The 14,852-nt window shown below is 50.4% G+C and overlaps 1 protein-coding gene across 1 annotated transcript in view; it reads left to right on the top strand.

Moving 5' to 3' along the window:
• Positions 1-14,852, top strand: part of LOC144938138 (oxysterol-binding protein-related protein 6-like) — a 186,487-nt gene that overhangs the window by 655 nt on the left and 170,980 nt on the right. The gene's annotated exons all lie outside the window — the stretch shown is intronic.

Genomic DNA, 14,852 nt, shown 5'->3' with positions numbered 1-14,852 from the left:
ATCTCACGTGTGAATTGTAGCAGCGGATTGCGTCGGTCTCGCCTTCGACCGTGCGGTGTTCACGCCGGAGTAATTGACGTGAGATAAGCACGATCAACAACCCAACACAGGAGTGGATGGAGCGCAACACGCGGCATTCGGGATTATGGCCAACGTAGTGAATACAATATAAAGCAATGCAGATGGCATTCAGTGGATTCACTCACATAGGACCGGCACTCAACGCAGCAGTGAATACGACAACAACCCCAAGAATCTCGGCTTTTAATTCAGCAGATTCGCGCAATGTGCGAGTGGTTGTTAAGTCACGATCGTTAGACATGTCCCATTACGTTTGTCCAGCAGTCTTTCGATTTTTTGTGTCCACCCCTCATTGTGCCGTTGTATAGGAGCAGCAGTAGCAGCAGCTCGCTCGGCACGGGAGCTCTCTTCTAACGCGTTCTAGCAGCAAATATCGAGCGGCTCCAACTCGGGTGTGAGCACAACCACTGCGTAGAGAACGGTGCCCCATAGGTACAACAAGAACACCGCAACGGCGCTCTCTGTACATTATTAACTACCTGCTACCAGCACATTACCTGTGTGGCGCTAAACCCGTGACAACATTGCGGTGTGCGATTAACAGCTGCCTCGCAGTTGGTGGCATCTTCGCGTGAGCGACGTGAACCTACGGGGGGGGGGGGGGGGTTAATCATTATCATCGCTGTGGCCCTTTGCCAATCCACTGCTGGATGAATGGGGGGCCCCCTCTCTCTTCTCGCGCCGCGGTGTGGTCAGCGTGCGGAGGATCGTTTTGAGCTTCGCCATACTTCACCACGCCGGTCACTGCGCATCGACAACGATTCGGGCGTGGGTGGGCGTTGGGGGAGCGGAGAGGATTCGGTCCACAGTCCGTGCGGACAACATCACTCGGCGCTGTCGTTGTTCAGTGAAGCCGTGGCCAGGAGTCGAACTTCGGCTTCGCGCGGGGCTTCGGTGGTGCAGTGCGCTAAACCGCCTCGTCCACCGCTCTCTCCGCCACGCGAGCAAAGGGCGACATCGCCATTCATAAGAAACGCGGTTGCTGTTTGCGGTGCGTGGTGGTGGCGGCGCGTTCGTGCGTGGTAGCGATGAGCGGGGGGGGGGGCTCTCGGCGGCTCTGGAGGGAATGATGCTGATGATGCTGCTGCTGCTGCCGCCCTTGACGTGGCTGCCGTGGGTTGACGTCACCCCCCCCCCTTCTGGCGTTGCTGTGCTGCGCAATATCCCCCGGCGGTGCATGCGTCTAACCAGCCAGCATATCCCTCCTCCCTCACTCCCTCTCCCCTCACTCCCTTTCTCTCTCTCTGCCTCTCGTTGTCTGGGGCTCGTCCAGACATTCGACTGTGTGAGCTGATTAATCAATCGCTGCCGTGGTCGCGCCCGCCGTTCATTGCTCACGCCGGGAGCGGGCAGCGAGCAGAGTGGGGAACCACGTTGCTCCCGACGTTCATCTCTGCAGTCGCGCCGGTGGCACCGTCGCTGATGATGACATCTCCCACGTGTGTGTGCGCGTGCGTGGGGGATGAGGGGCCATTGGCAATGTGGTGATGCAACGCGGTGCAGAGTTTACGGGGCGGCGAGACGGAGCCGGCAGGAGGAGGGCGTTCGGCTGAGTCTCCCATGAGGTCATCGTGCGTCCCTCCATTCCGTTGGCTATTTGGCTACGTACGGTGCGAAAAAAGTTAAATGTACATACATGTTACCTTTAATAGCGACTGCACAATTAGGAAACTAACTATTCATTGGATTCACGGTGATTTGTTTGAAATATTGCCCGCGTTCTAAATTGCATTATATGGCAATTTAAAAGCTGGGCGTCAGAAAACAGGTTTTAAAAATAAAATTTTCATCAGTCCCAACGCTGTAAACTGCAGTCTCCAGCGCTTATTATTACACCCCCCTCCCCTGCTCTCGTCTCTGTGTGCAATGAAGACGGACCATTGTCCGAAACGTCGCCTATTACTCTATATTATTTACATAATGTATTGATTCTAGATTTGAAGTTTTCGTGACTGCAAGGATCCATACTCTTTGGTTCTTTCGGTAAAGTCACGTAGTTAGAAAAAAAAACCTCCTTAACCCCAGCTTCTCTCCCACTTCAGTAAAAATGTTCTTGCTGTGGTTTTCACACCTGATGATGATTGCTTGTGTTGCAATCGAAACGTCGTGATTTAATTTACTTTTATTTATTTTTATTACTTTTTATTTTATTTTTCACTTACGTGACTTTACCGAAAGAACCAAAGTGTATAATGTATTGAGGTGGGTATTTTTTGTTGTTGTTATTCTTGATTGTGCTTGTGCGCATGACTGCCAACGCAGCAGCAGCAGCAACAACAGGGGCGGCGTCACCAAATAATGTGTCCGAAGGTGGCCCAGGGTTGTTGCTCGGCCGCTCTGAGTTCCTGGCCAGCTAGCGTGACGGGGATTTGAGGCTCCGCTCTATGAAAGCGGAGAGGTTTGATGTGTGCGAGTGTGTCATCCATAATCTATGCAGTATTATATAGCCACTACAGCACCTGTAAGCGTGAGTCAAAATGGGGGGTGGGGCGGGAAGGCTTTCGATTACATTTATCCTTTGAATTTTCTGTCTATATGCAAACCAGCCAGGTGGCTCATCGGCAGAGGGAGCAGCTCGCAATCGGAAGTTCCCGAGTTCAACTCCCGTTTGGGGTTGACTCGGCCCATCATCCATTTGGGGTGCATAAAATAAATATACCACTTTGTGGGCACGTCGGCAGTGGTTATTCTATGAAGCCCTCCCCATAGGCATTTTTTTGTATTTCCATGGCTGGCTCAGGGCTGCAAGACAGGAGATGACTACTACTAACTCAGTGCTCATTTGAGCAGGACATTACATTGACTTAATAATAATAGACGTTTGTGAGCTGAGTTCAGTTCCAGTGGTCAATATCTGAACTGGTCCTAGGCCTCACCTTGGTCCACTTGGCCATACGTCAGTTGGCTACGTACGGTGCGAAAGAAGTTCAACATACATGCAGTACTGGGGAGACGAAGGCAGCTTGGCATGCTGCTGGGCACATGACTTATTTCGAGTGCTATATCAGCCTTAATACGTTCTCACGAGCAGCACCCTCAGGGGTCGTCCATAAATGACGTCACGCACCTAGGGGGGTCAGACATTTGTGACGATGTGTGACGAGGGCGGGGGGGATTTGAGAAATGTGACGTCACATCAAAATGCGCAACTTTAAATAAATATAGACAACACGTTCTACTTAACTAAATAGACTTAAAATAAATGTTTTCTCCTACAACATCAGAGTGCAGCGCCACATTAAATACGCACTACAATGACAATAGTTTAAAGCGATTTGAAGCATTTTATTTATTTTGGGGGGGGCAGAGCTTTGTGACGTTATCTTTGAGGGGGGGGTCTGACTTTTTGTGACGTCGTGTGACGATGGCGGGGGGGGGGGTCAAAATCGTCCAAAATCACGTGACGTCATTTATGGACGGCCCCATATAAAGGGTGACTATCTCTGTCTCTGAATGGGGGAGGGGGGGGTATGATCACTCTCTGTGTGTGTGTGTATGTTGAACCTCTTTCGCGCCGTACGTAGCCAACCACGCTATTGGGAGGTGCGCGGTGGCGAATGAAATCCTGGTGAAAACCTACCAAATGTATCAAAGCATTTCCACAAAACTAAAAATCCAGCGCTACAATAATTAGCCTTGCCGTTTTCCTCTCCTGAATGACATGAAGCACACATTATGGATTTTACACGTGCTTGGGTGTTGCTGGTTTTCCAGCCTGCACTATAATTCTCTGGTGGTGGGTCTGTCTCGTCATTTACAGATTCGATTGTTGTTGGCGCGAGCCGCGCTAACGGGCCCCATCGCCACGCTCCTGGGCCCCCATCGTGTGCAAGTGGGAACTCCAAATATATATGGTGCCCAGAGGCAGACTTTACAACTTAGAACATCGGTGACCATACAGTGGGGGTCAAAAATCGCGTGACGTCATTTATGGACGGCCCCTGTGCGCAGGTTTGTATGTTCTCCCCCATTGTGCTGCGTGGATTTCCTCCAGGTTCTCTGCTTTCCTCCCATGGCTACAATAAAATAAATTCCTTGTAACCCGGCGATGGCCAAACATCCCGATGCTGAAACATTACCGAATGTTATCGCCCCGCACTGCGAATAATTGGCAGGATCTCTCCTGAAAAAAGTCTTGAGACTCTGCGAACTGTTCATGGGTAAATGAGCATAATCATTAAATGGTCATGTTTTTTTTATTGCTACAGCGTTTGTGTTTGTCTGTGCAGTGGGGAGCAGTCGCACGCAGTGGTTAGCGCACTGCGCTCCAAACCCGGCGAGCCGAGTTTGATTCCCGCTCACGAATAAAACAGTTGCCAATATCTAAACTGGGCCTGGGCCTCTCCTAGGTCGACTCGGCCTTAAACGAGTACCTGGTGCGATGTGTCAACATCGCCACTGGTGCTGGCCACCCCCTTGTGTGCCGTGCTGGCCTTTGTATGTGCTCGCTAACAGCACTTTCCCCAAGATTATGTTAAGGCGATACAGTGGCATCTTTGTGCAGTGGCGTTCAATTCCTTGCCAGGCACAAAAGCAGTGACAAGCGGCATGTGAATACCCGGTGCTCTGTGTAAATTAACACCTTGTGCTGTGTGTAAACATCAATACGCCGCGGTACATCAATTATAGGGAAACAACGGTGACGGATACAGCCAAATCCATTGTTCTGTCCATCCACCTTCACCAACCCGTGCGGTGAAGTATAGTCAAGCAATCCTCGTAGCTCGTAAAGACGCGGAGAGGCCCTCATCCAGCATTGGGGCTAGATTGCTTGCCAACCCCACTTCTAGCTGTGCCACCCTTAGTAGGTGGTGACAAAGGCACTTGCCTCGAACACGTTCCTTCGGAGTGGGCAGGTAGGAACTTGGTTGGACAGCGCATTCGTGCACGACAGCGCTCGCGGTCATGTGACGCACTTCAACCAATCCGGGAGCGTACATGTTATGGGAGGGGCTATGCACGACAGACAAATAATCCCTGGTGGGCAGTGTGGAACTGTTCCTACCTGTATATTCTGTCAGGTTAAACAGGGGATCTTAGCGTGTTTGTTCATGCGCGACTGTGTGTGTGTGTGGAGGCTTGAGAATTGTTGTCTCTATATGTAGTTTTATATATATACATTGGTGTAGAGTAAACGCTCTCCATTCACGAGGGTTACGTTCGCAAAAAGCAGGAATTCGCGAATGCAGAAACCTCGTTCCAATTGGGAAAATGGTGTTACGTTCCTGGTACGAGTGAACATAGGGGGCGGAATGGTAAATGTTCAATAACAATGACAATAAACAATATTGTCTGTATTTCATGATCGGTTATATACGAGTGTAAAGTTGGGAGTGCAAGCTCATCTGCGTGTGCTAAAAAATATAAATAATTATTACTTACTGTCATTGTCAATCCACTGCTGGATGACGCTTTTCCCACATCATTTCGGTCCTGTGCGTTGTTTTGGCCATACGTCCCCACACTGGTCATTGCGCATCGTTGATACAGGTGCACAGGACTGGTTCAGACATCACTCTCCACTGCATTGCGCTCTGACTAGCGTCAGAGTGATCCCCACCCCCATGCATCCAACGACAAACTCAGTGTCTACCTGCTCGTACGTGCAAGGGGGCAACACTCGATTCCCTTGGTGACCTTGGGACAGCGGAGACAATTACACATTCCCGTGGCGGGGATCAGTCTCTCTATACGCCACGATGGTGAGATGTTAACTACCTCGCCTGGTATACAGGAGGTCGTGCTTTCGATCCTGACCCTGACGACTCCTGAATATATGGAGGTTGCATGTTCTCCCCGTGGTCACGTGGATTTTGTCTCGGGGTCCTCCGCTTTTCCTTCCACATTTAGAAGTCTGCGCTTCGAGGATATGGCTGCTGTAAATCTCCAAACGATAAGCCACTCCATCGAGCTACCATATGTTGCCAGGTCACTTCTAAACACAGAGCTGTATAGCCCAGTGGGCCTTATCTGGTAAACGAAAACATAGTAACAAAAAAGTAAAAAAAAATAGAGTAATACAATAGCCACCGTCGGCTTTGCAATAAAGTTGGTACTTATTTGCATCAACCCCAGAGGGACGATGGGCTGATCCATCCCTCAACCAGGATTTGAACTTGCAACCTTCCAATGGTGCGTTGAATGCCACAGCTACAGCGCCACCCAGCGAATATAACAATAATTTAAAAAATGATGGAAGCATCATCATCTGTGGTCTATCCACTGCTAGATGAATACCTCCTCATGATGTCCGTATGCATGTATGTTGAACTTATTTCGAACTGCGCGTAGCCAAACCGTGCTACACGTGCACAGCCCTGCGATTCCACAGTTCGTCTGGGTGCCTTAGCGTGGACCCATCTCGCCGTGCAGTCTCCACGGTGGGCTACTCCCTGCTCACCGCGTGTCCTCGTGCAGCATGTTCAGCGTGTCGTTCCACACAGCTCGTGTGCGAGCAGTAATCGTCTGTGCAGTAATCCATGTTGTAGAGGGTTGCAATGCTGCGATAGTTCTGCAGCCATCCCGGTACGTGATGCGGTCCCACAGCGGTGTAGCAAGAAAACGCCCTTGACAAGGCCATTACAAAATGGGGCTTGAAAAATGAAAATTATGGCAGTGACTTAATACGTAATCTTTTGGGAAAAAATATTTCTCCACCAATCCTGGCTGTCGCCTGATGATGCTGGTTGTAATTACTGGCGAAACGTTGTAATCGAAATGTTAATATTGTGGGTTTACTCACCAAAACACCGGTGTGCTGTACTAGTAACGAATTGGCACGTTCTGTTTACGTGACAAACCCATTACTAGTTGGTTCTGTCGGTTGGTGGCGGATTTAACGACGCATTTATATTTACGCGAGCTATCCCAAAAAGCCTCTTCTAGATATGGCAGCGACTATGCAGTATTGGGCATCGCACACGTAATCCCGCCCGGGATAACATTGTACCTTTCGTTGTCGCAGCTGCAGATCATTTCCGGCTGCTGCTTGGCAGGGCCATCGTTAGAAGCGTGGGCGCGGGTGCTCTTGAACGGCAGCGTGATTCATCTGTGGGGAGGGGCTCTGGGGTGGAGGGCACCGTCGTGACGCCACGGGCCGCTTGACATGCCCGCTCATCGTGCACCAATGGGGGGGGGCATTATTTGCGGCTATAATCATTGATTTTATTACAAAGGTCGTGATTACAACTCAGCGCTGCCTTTTCGATGCGTGGCGCTCACGGTTAGAACGCTTCGCTTGCAGCCCCGGCGAAGGTTGCGAGATCAAAAATGCGGTCGAGATTCGACGAGGCGGCACATTTGGCCCACGTGGGTTTAGTCCCCTGTTTGTTCTGGTTATGGTCTCCAAGTTGTCGGGCAACCATTTGATTAGAATCATAATCATAAGCTGTATTCATATTGGAGGAATTCGATGAGCTATTAAGGTCTTTTTCACAGATGTCCAGTACAAAATATATGTGGCGGGTTTTCACAAAGGCAAAACCCTTAATAGCATCACAACGTTGTACTGGAATTTTATTCATATTGGATCATCTCTTCGGTGGTGAGATTATGGTATCTGCCTCGCCTGGTTATACAGGAGGTCGTGGGTTTGATCCCAACCCTGATGCCTGCTGTGTATTTGGAGTTTGCATGTTCTCCCCGTGGTCATGTGGATTTTTCTCCGGGTCCTCCGGTTTTTCCCTTCACATTTAGAATCAAAACGCGATTATAATATTTGGCTGCTATAAATATCCACGCGATAAGCCACTTCGTTGTGCTATCGTTTGTGGCCAGGTTGCCTCTGAAAAAGAGCTATCTGTTTGGTGGGGTTTACCTGATAAAATAAAAATTGTTTAAATAATTTTAAATAGTCCAACAGTTCCCCCTTACCCGCACAGATACGGTTCGGATAGACAATGAATGTACAGACCGTATTAATGTGCGTCGACGCTTATACCCGTGTGGCATGGTGGTGAAAGCACGTGATTCAAACCCGGTCTCGAGTCCACTTGGCCCTTGAGGCTTGATACAAAAAATTGGCAACGCTATTTCCTTTTGGAAGTCAAGAGTGGCCATCCAAAGATCGATTCATAGGAATGGGAAAGTTCCACAGTGGCTCTGACGCAGATGAACGCTGCAGAGATGACGATAATTTCCTCGTAAAGTCGTGTCCTTTCACCAAATCGTGTGCTTCTGCGGCCGTCTGGAACGCTTTTCCTTCCAGTGGCTTTCCGATATTAGAAAGCCACTGGCACTATGCACTTTAAAATAATCTAGATTGAAAAGAATTTATTTAAAACATATTTTTGTGTTTAGTTTGTTGTCCTTCCCCTGCACCTCTGATAAGTCCAGTTGGCTACGTACGGTGCGAAAGAAGTTCAACATACACACATATAAAAAAGTAACATTTTGGAACTCCGAGTGTTGTGCTGGAGAGCAGCCCTGGAAGATGGCAACCCAGAACTACTTTTGAAAACGGTCCTGCGGTATTTGTCCCGCAATGTGGAATTTCCACGGCTGGCTCAAAGCCGGCAATGGATGTGAGCACCATCTTCTTTCGGGCGAGAGAGACACTCGCTCGGGCCTACGTCTTTTGCACAATAGAACGGCGACGCTCAACACGGGAGGGGGGGCAATGGGGCTTTGTGTGTTGCGCGCACAGATATTTACTGCAGTTTTTGTAATTTAAATCGGCATTATTCATCCGACGCGCTAGCAATCGGTGACTAAGTCGACATCACTCAAGGGGCTCTATAAAGCCAGGGGGGGGGGGGGGCTTTGATTTCGTCAGTGTGTGTAGCGCACCATTCTGCTTTTGCTCGGCCCAGTGCCAATGCAATTTCCGCTGAGTCTGTGCCACTCTTCCTTTACACTCAAGGACAGCCGCAGTGCTGTTGTGGCACTTTTGTCACGAGCGCGATGGATGTGGGGGTGGTGGTGGGGGGTGATTGAAAAGCCCACACGACGTTAGCTCGTGGAGCTAATCTCATTTTCGAGGCAACCGAGCCGGCCCAGCTGACATCCTCGATTTGAATTTGGCTTTCAGCCTCTTTTGATGAAATCAGGTTTCGGGGAAGTCGATTGGAGGTGTGAGGATTTCGTTGACTCGTTTTACGAATATGTATTGTACGTCTCGACGTACATTTCGTCGGTAATGTTTTGTTCCGTTCGTATGTGTGTTGTATCTAATTGGGTCACATGACCCCGCTGCGAGCATTCGTGACCACGACATTAACGAGACTGTAAAATGAATATGTGCGTGTCCAGTATTGTTCAATTTATCAATTTAGTTTGTCACTTTAATTCAGCATACAGTATTCTAGTTCTAATCGTTAATGGTTTTGGTTTGATTGCCAAGCGACAAACGCTCGTTGCAGGGAATCGCAAACGTGCAGGACACATTTGTCGATAGTTGAGTGGCATCAGTCGTAGTTCTATGATGTCAACTTTTGGGAGCCGCCCTGAAGCTATTTGTAGCCACACCACTGCGGACCGCGAGAGCTCCGATTGGAGATTTATTTGTATCGACACGGGACTGACAGTGAGCAATCCAAACATACATTTTGAGAACAAAAAAACAATTCAATAAACAAACTCTTTAAGTTTGCCACCAAAGCCTCACGTAGCCTGGGGTTGTCATCTCTGGGGTATCATCACGTGACAAGGAATACCTCACAACACCGTAAGAAGAGAGAGTTACATGTGAATGCAGCGTCTTGGGTAGTGTATTATTACTATTACCACCACGCAACTAGTAAGCAGTCATTGTATTAGAAGCTTGCACCATTTTTTTTCCAACTGCCAGCAACCTCTGTATTGTCCAGTGTGCTAACCATTAACACCACGGCAGAATCCTGATGTTAGATACTGACTTGTTTATCACAAAGATGCCAGTTTAAAACATGGATAATTCTGAGTAATGACGTTGGGGGGGGGGGGGGGATTGCCAGAAAGAGTAAAACCTATCATTGTTTCAAGTACAACTTACTTTGCGCTCGTTACACACAAAGTGCTTGCGACAAATGAACCATGACACCTTGTTGATCTCGTCAAGGAGCATAAACCATCACGCGAAATTCGATGATTCTCGCAGCGGCTGCTGGGCCATCAAACAACGGCGGTCACTGCATCGCGCGCTTTCAGATGCGCTTCTGCGGCCGTCTGGAACGGTGTCCCTTTCCGATATCAGGAAGCCACTGGAGCGATGCACTTTTAACTATCCTCGATTGAAAACTAATTTCTTTAGAACTGCTCTTTGTGTTTAGTTTGTTGTCCTTCCTCCGCACCTCCGACGAGCACCGAGGGCCATGTACGGCGCGAAAGAAGTTCAACGTACAGAAAATACTTCTTAAAGTCATCGGCCAAATTGAGTTCAGTACCACATCCATCGGTTGCAGCAAGTGACATTTCTTTGCTAGTGCGGTGCACACTTTGTCGACCCCAGTGGGATTATGGGCCGAGTCAAACCCGCCCCCCGACCAGGATTTGAACTCTCAATCCCCCCCCAATTTCGAGCTGCTCGCTCCACCGCTGAGCCACCTGGACGACTACGTGGTAATGATTGTTTTTTGTTTGTACTCATTGCTACCCACAGCCTGTATAGCAATGTTCTTGTTGAAAGGCGGTGATTATTCCACACAAATGGCTTCAGGGGGCCGTGTCTTCGCGATGTATAATTTGCATGCAAAAGTCAGTAAAGCTGCCTCCCCCCCCCTCTCTTCCTCCCCCTCCTCCTGTGTCCTGCACGTGTTCCCCACCCACCGTCACCTCCTTTTCCTGACTACATCCTCGATGATAACGCGCTTGTGATCCAGGTGCAGGCTTTGTGACTCGGGCTGTGCGTGGAGCGCACCCCCCCCACCCACCTCCCCGTGCTGCTGTTGGGCATCGCCGGGAGTCGAGATGAAGGCGTTGCTCTTTCGTCATCGTCGTTAAATTGAAAAATCTGTTCCGGAAATTTCGCAGGGCGGTGTCGCCACCATCGTGTGTGGGAGAACGGCTGTTGCGAGCTGCTCGCTCCACTGCTGAGCCACCTGAAGGGCTACGTGGTAATGATTGTGGTGTTTTTTTTGTGTGTGTCGGAGAACGGCTGTTGTGGAAGCAAATAAATGAATGCAATTCTCTTCCAAGAAAATCCTTCGAATTTACCTTTTTTAAAATTCTTTATATTAAGTTCACTTGCTTTCTTGCTTGCGCGCTTACGACCGTGCAAAATTTTCGGTCGTTTTTTAACCCACTTCCCGTGATCCAATCGAGCTGACATTTTGCACACAGACTCGTTGTGTGTGACAATTTATTTTCGTGAAATTTTTTTCCCAAAATTTTACACTTTTTAGGAATTTTTTTTATATTTAATTTCCCATTGCTTAATGGTGGCAGGCAATCATCTGACCCATAGGTGGCAGCCATCTCAAGCCAGAGGACGAGAGGACTCTAGCCGCCCGTTTCAAAGACCAATGTGGGCTGGGTTGTGGCCCATTGAACACGCATATAAAGGATTTATAGTGGAAGAGCTTCCCATACGCCCTCTGCAATGGATGCTGCCACAGTGGTGCAATGGTTAGCTACACCGCCCTTGCAACCCAGAGGTCCCTGGTTCGATTCCATCTCCCGGCACGGCAGTCGATATAATTACAAGGAGTTTTTTTTGTTTTAAATACCACCCCTCCCCCCCCTCACCTCTTGTCCACTTAGCAGTATAAACGTGAGCGCCGCAGGAGGTCAGTAAGGGTGGGACAAAGTGGCTACTCCCACCTCCTCCATGGCGTCTGGCCAGCGTGGAAGATACAAAAACAACAGTCCAAGAGGGGCTCTCTGTGGCTCCCCCCAGTGGAGGTCCTTGTGCAAGCAGTGGCGTGAGTGGGCAATTGCTCCCACCCTCCCCCTCCCGCCTCGGTTGAGCGCATTGCCGGGGGACGGCTGCCCAGAGGACCCCCCCTGCCGAGCCTTCCCCTCCTGTGTCACCGGTGCGTCCGATCGATGCCGACCGGTCGATGCCGACCGGTCGATGCCGACCGGTGGACGTGCGGGCCAACTCCACGCTGCCGCCGCCGCCGCCTTACAGGTATCCTGTGAAGCTATACAACTTTTTTTTTTTAAGATGGCGCTTTGTCAAAAGTGACCTGGCTGTCGCATACAATCGCTCATCCGAAGTGGCTTCTCACGTGGGAACTCACAGCAGCCAAATACCTTCGTGGAAACAACGTCCGCTCTGCTGGCCCAGGGCGCTGCCGGGGGGCTGCGCATTGACCTTCTGCTCCGCTATGGGACGAACGCGAGCTCCGGTTTGAGACGAACGCTTGGAGCCTTCACGAGCTAAATTGCCCACTCTACTTCCTCCGCCGCGTCGCTCCGAGAGGAGTGGCTGGGTTGGGGCTACGCGGCGTGCGGTGGGGGCAAGTTAGGGAGCCCCTCACGGACGCCGATGTCGATCGACGTCAAAAGACGTTTCTCACGCCTGGAGACGGGAGCTGCATTCGGCATCGGTGACCCCCCCCCCCCCCCCACTATCTCTGAAGCTGCGCTCGCCGCGTCGTACATCAAAATCACAAAACATTTAAGCGTCGCAAACGGTGTCTCCCCGCTCGCATCCATTTTGTGACCCTTCAAACCGGTGGTAGATATTCCACATTCCTTGTGGCAGACGCTAGTTTGTGGATAGGAAAAACACCGTTGACCTCCCTTAAAGTGATACTCAATTTATCGCCCTCTGCAGGATGATGGGCTTCGTTGAACTCCAATGAGAATGCGTGAGAATGATGTTCTTATTGTGAGTCGAGTCTTCTCATGCTGGCGCCACCAGCGCAAGCATGATAAGTACACGTACAGCACCTTTGTCGGCACACTGCTGGATGAGGGCCTCCCTATGCCGGTGTGGGTTGTGCCCGGGAGCTAAGCAGGTTCCAGCCTGGAGAGTGCTTTAGATGGTCGCGGCAGAGGGCAGTGAGGCTCAAGCCACTGTCGCTTTGGTAGCGAGGCGCTCCATCCAGCAGCGGATTGACAAAACGGTCCGTACATTGTACGCTCGCATAAGTGGATACTCGCGTGCTATTGGAGGAGGAAAAAAAAACACCGGGTGCTTTAAAGTGGCCGTGATATATGCGTGTACGTTTAAATTTAGAGCCGCATTAAAACATATTTTCCGTTGGCTCGTTGTTCCGCGATCGGGGAACTCAATCCGAGCCATGCGGGGCCCCTCAATAATTCAGGCCGGGTGCTAAGTGCATCGGCCACCCTCGCCCACACAGCCTTGGAGCGGGGGGGGGGCAGCGGCAGACGCGGCAAAAACCCAGCACCCCCCCACGCGGTGACGACTCCGCGAACACACGGCGAGAGGTGCGATGCCACAACAACAACAGCAGCAGCGGTAGCAGCAGCAGTTGGGCCGCTATCTAGTTACATCATCACAACAGTATTGATCCCCCCGCAATGTGGCAGGCTGAAATCAACTTCGCTAGACAGTGATGACAATCATAGAAAACACGGCGGAGTCACCGTGCGGTTGCTCGCCGCTGCTCACAGAATGGGGTCCTGCCCGATATGGTGGGTTTCAGATTCTCCTCCACATGCTGGGCATTTTGCTTGGCCAGGTGAGGACTGCAGAGACCAGCACGAGTCTCGTTCGTAGGAGTGACCCGGAGGCATTAGTCGTGCCAATAGGGGGGAGATGATTGCTGCTGTGTGTCTCTTTGTATAATCCCAATTGAGTAATTTGCGGATCATTTTGAAATTTGGAAATGTTTGGACCCCGATGGCGGCACGCGATGGCCTACTATCTTACAACGCCCGCTCTTCAAAGTGTGAACCTCTCCCTCGAGCGCGTGTGGCTAACGCGCGACTGCTGGCCCACGTCGCCATCCGATCGTGGAGTTTGCTGGCTTGGGGCAAAGCGGCGTGCGGTGGGGAAGGTTGGGAAGCTAAGGAGCCTTCACGGACGCCGAAGTCGATCGACGCCAATAGACACTTCCACGTCCAGAGGCGGAAGCCGTGCTCGCCATCGGTGACCCCCATCCCTGAAGCTTCGCTCGCCACGTCGTCCCCTCAAAATATTTGACGGCCTATTCCTGCGAACGACATCGAGGGATCTTGTCACGTCCACTCGATTTGAACCGCTCCGACGAGCGCGCTACCAACGGGATCCATCGCCGTCCCATCATCGAGCTGCTCCCAACGTGCACCGCTCGCTGCGACGCAGCTGGGAGTTTCGATGTAAAGCTTTCGAGACTGCAGTGATTCATCTTCTTGGTTCTTTCGGTAAAGTCACGTAGAAGGGAAATAATAAAATAATAAAAAATAAAAAATAATAAAATAATTCTCACGACGTTTCGGCCACAGCGTCTGAATGCTGTCTCCCCGACAGACCTGGTCTTCACCTGAAGACGGCTGCTTGCGTTGTAGCCGAAACGTCGTGAGAATTATTTTATTTTATTATGTTTTATTTTTATTATTTTATTACTTCCCTTCTACGTGACTTCACCGAAAGAACCAAGGAGCTGGGAGTGTTGAGCGGAGGTGGAAGACCCCAGCGTGGCTGCCACTTTCGGGTTCCTTCTTTTCTTTGAACGCTTTCCTCCCATATTGGGCGTCACGATATCTCGTGAAGATGAACCACCGCAAACCGAACTTGAGAGTTGAGTTTCGCGATTACTCGGGACTTTCACCCCGATGGTAACCGGGCACATTTGGTCAAAGGGTTGGCCACGTAATTTATTAAAGACGCAGACAAGCGCCGATAGTGCTGCCTGGGTGTCCCAACCCTGCTGGTCCCGGGTCGAGTTGCTATCCGAATC

This window comes from Lampetra fluviatilis, chromosome 21 (genome assembly GCF_964198595.1).
Source record: "Lampetra fluviatilis chromosome 21, kcLamFluv1.1, whole genome shotgun sequence".
Lineage (NCBI taxonomy): Eukaryota > Metazoa > Chordata > Hyperoartia > Petromyzontiformes > Petromyzontidae > Lampetra > Lampetra fluviatilis.
The sequence above is the reverse complement of the archived record's forward strand: the minus strand, read 5'-3'. Positions and strand labels throughout refer to the sequence as shown.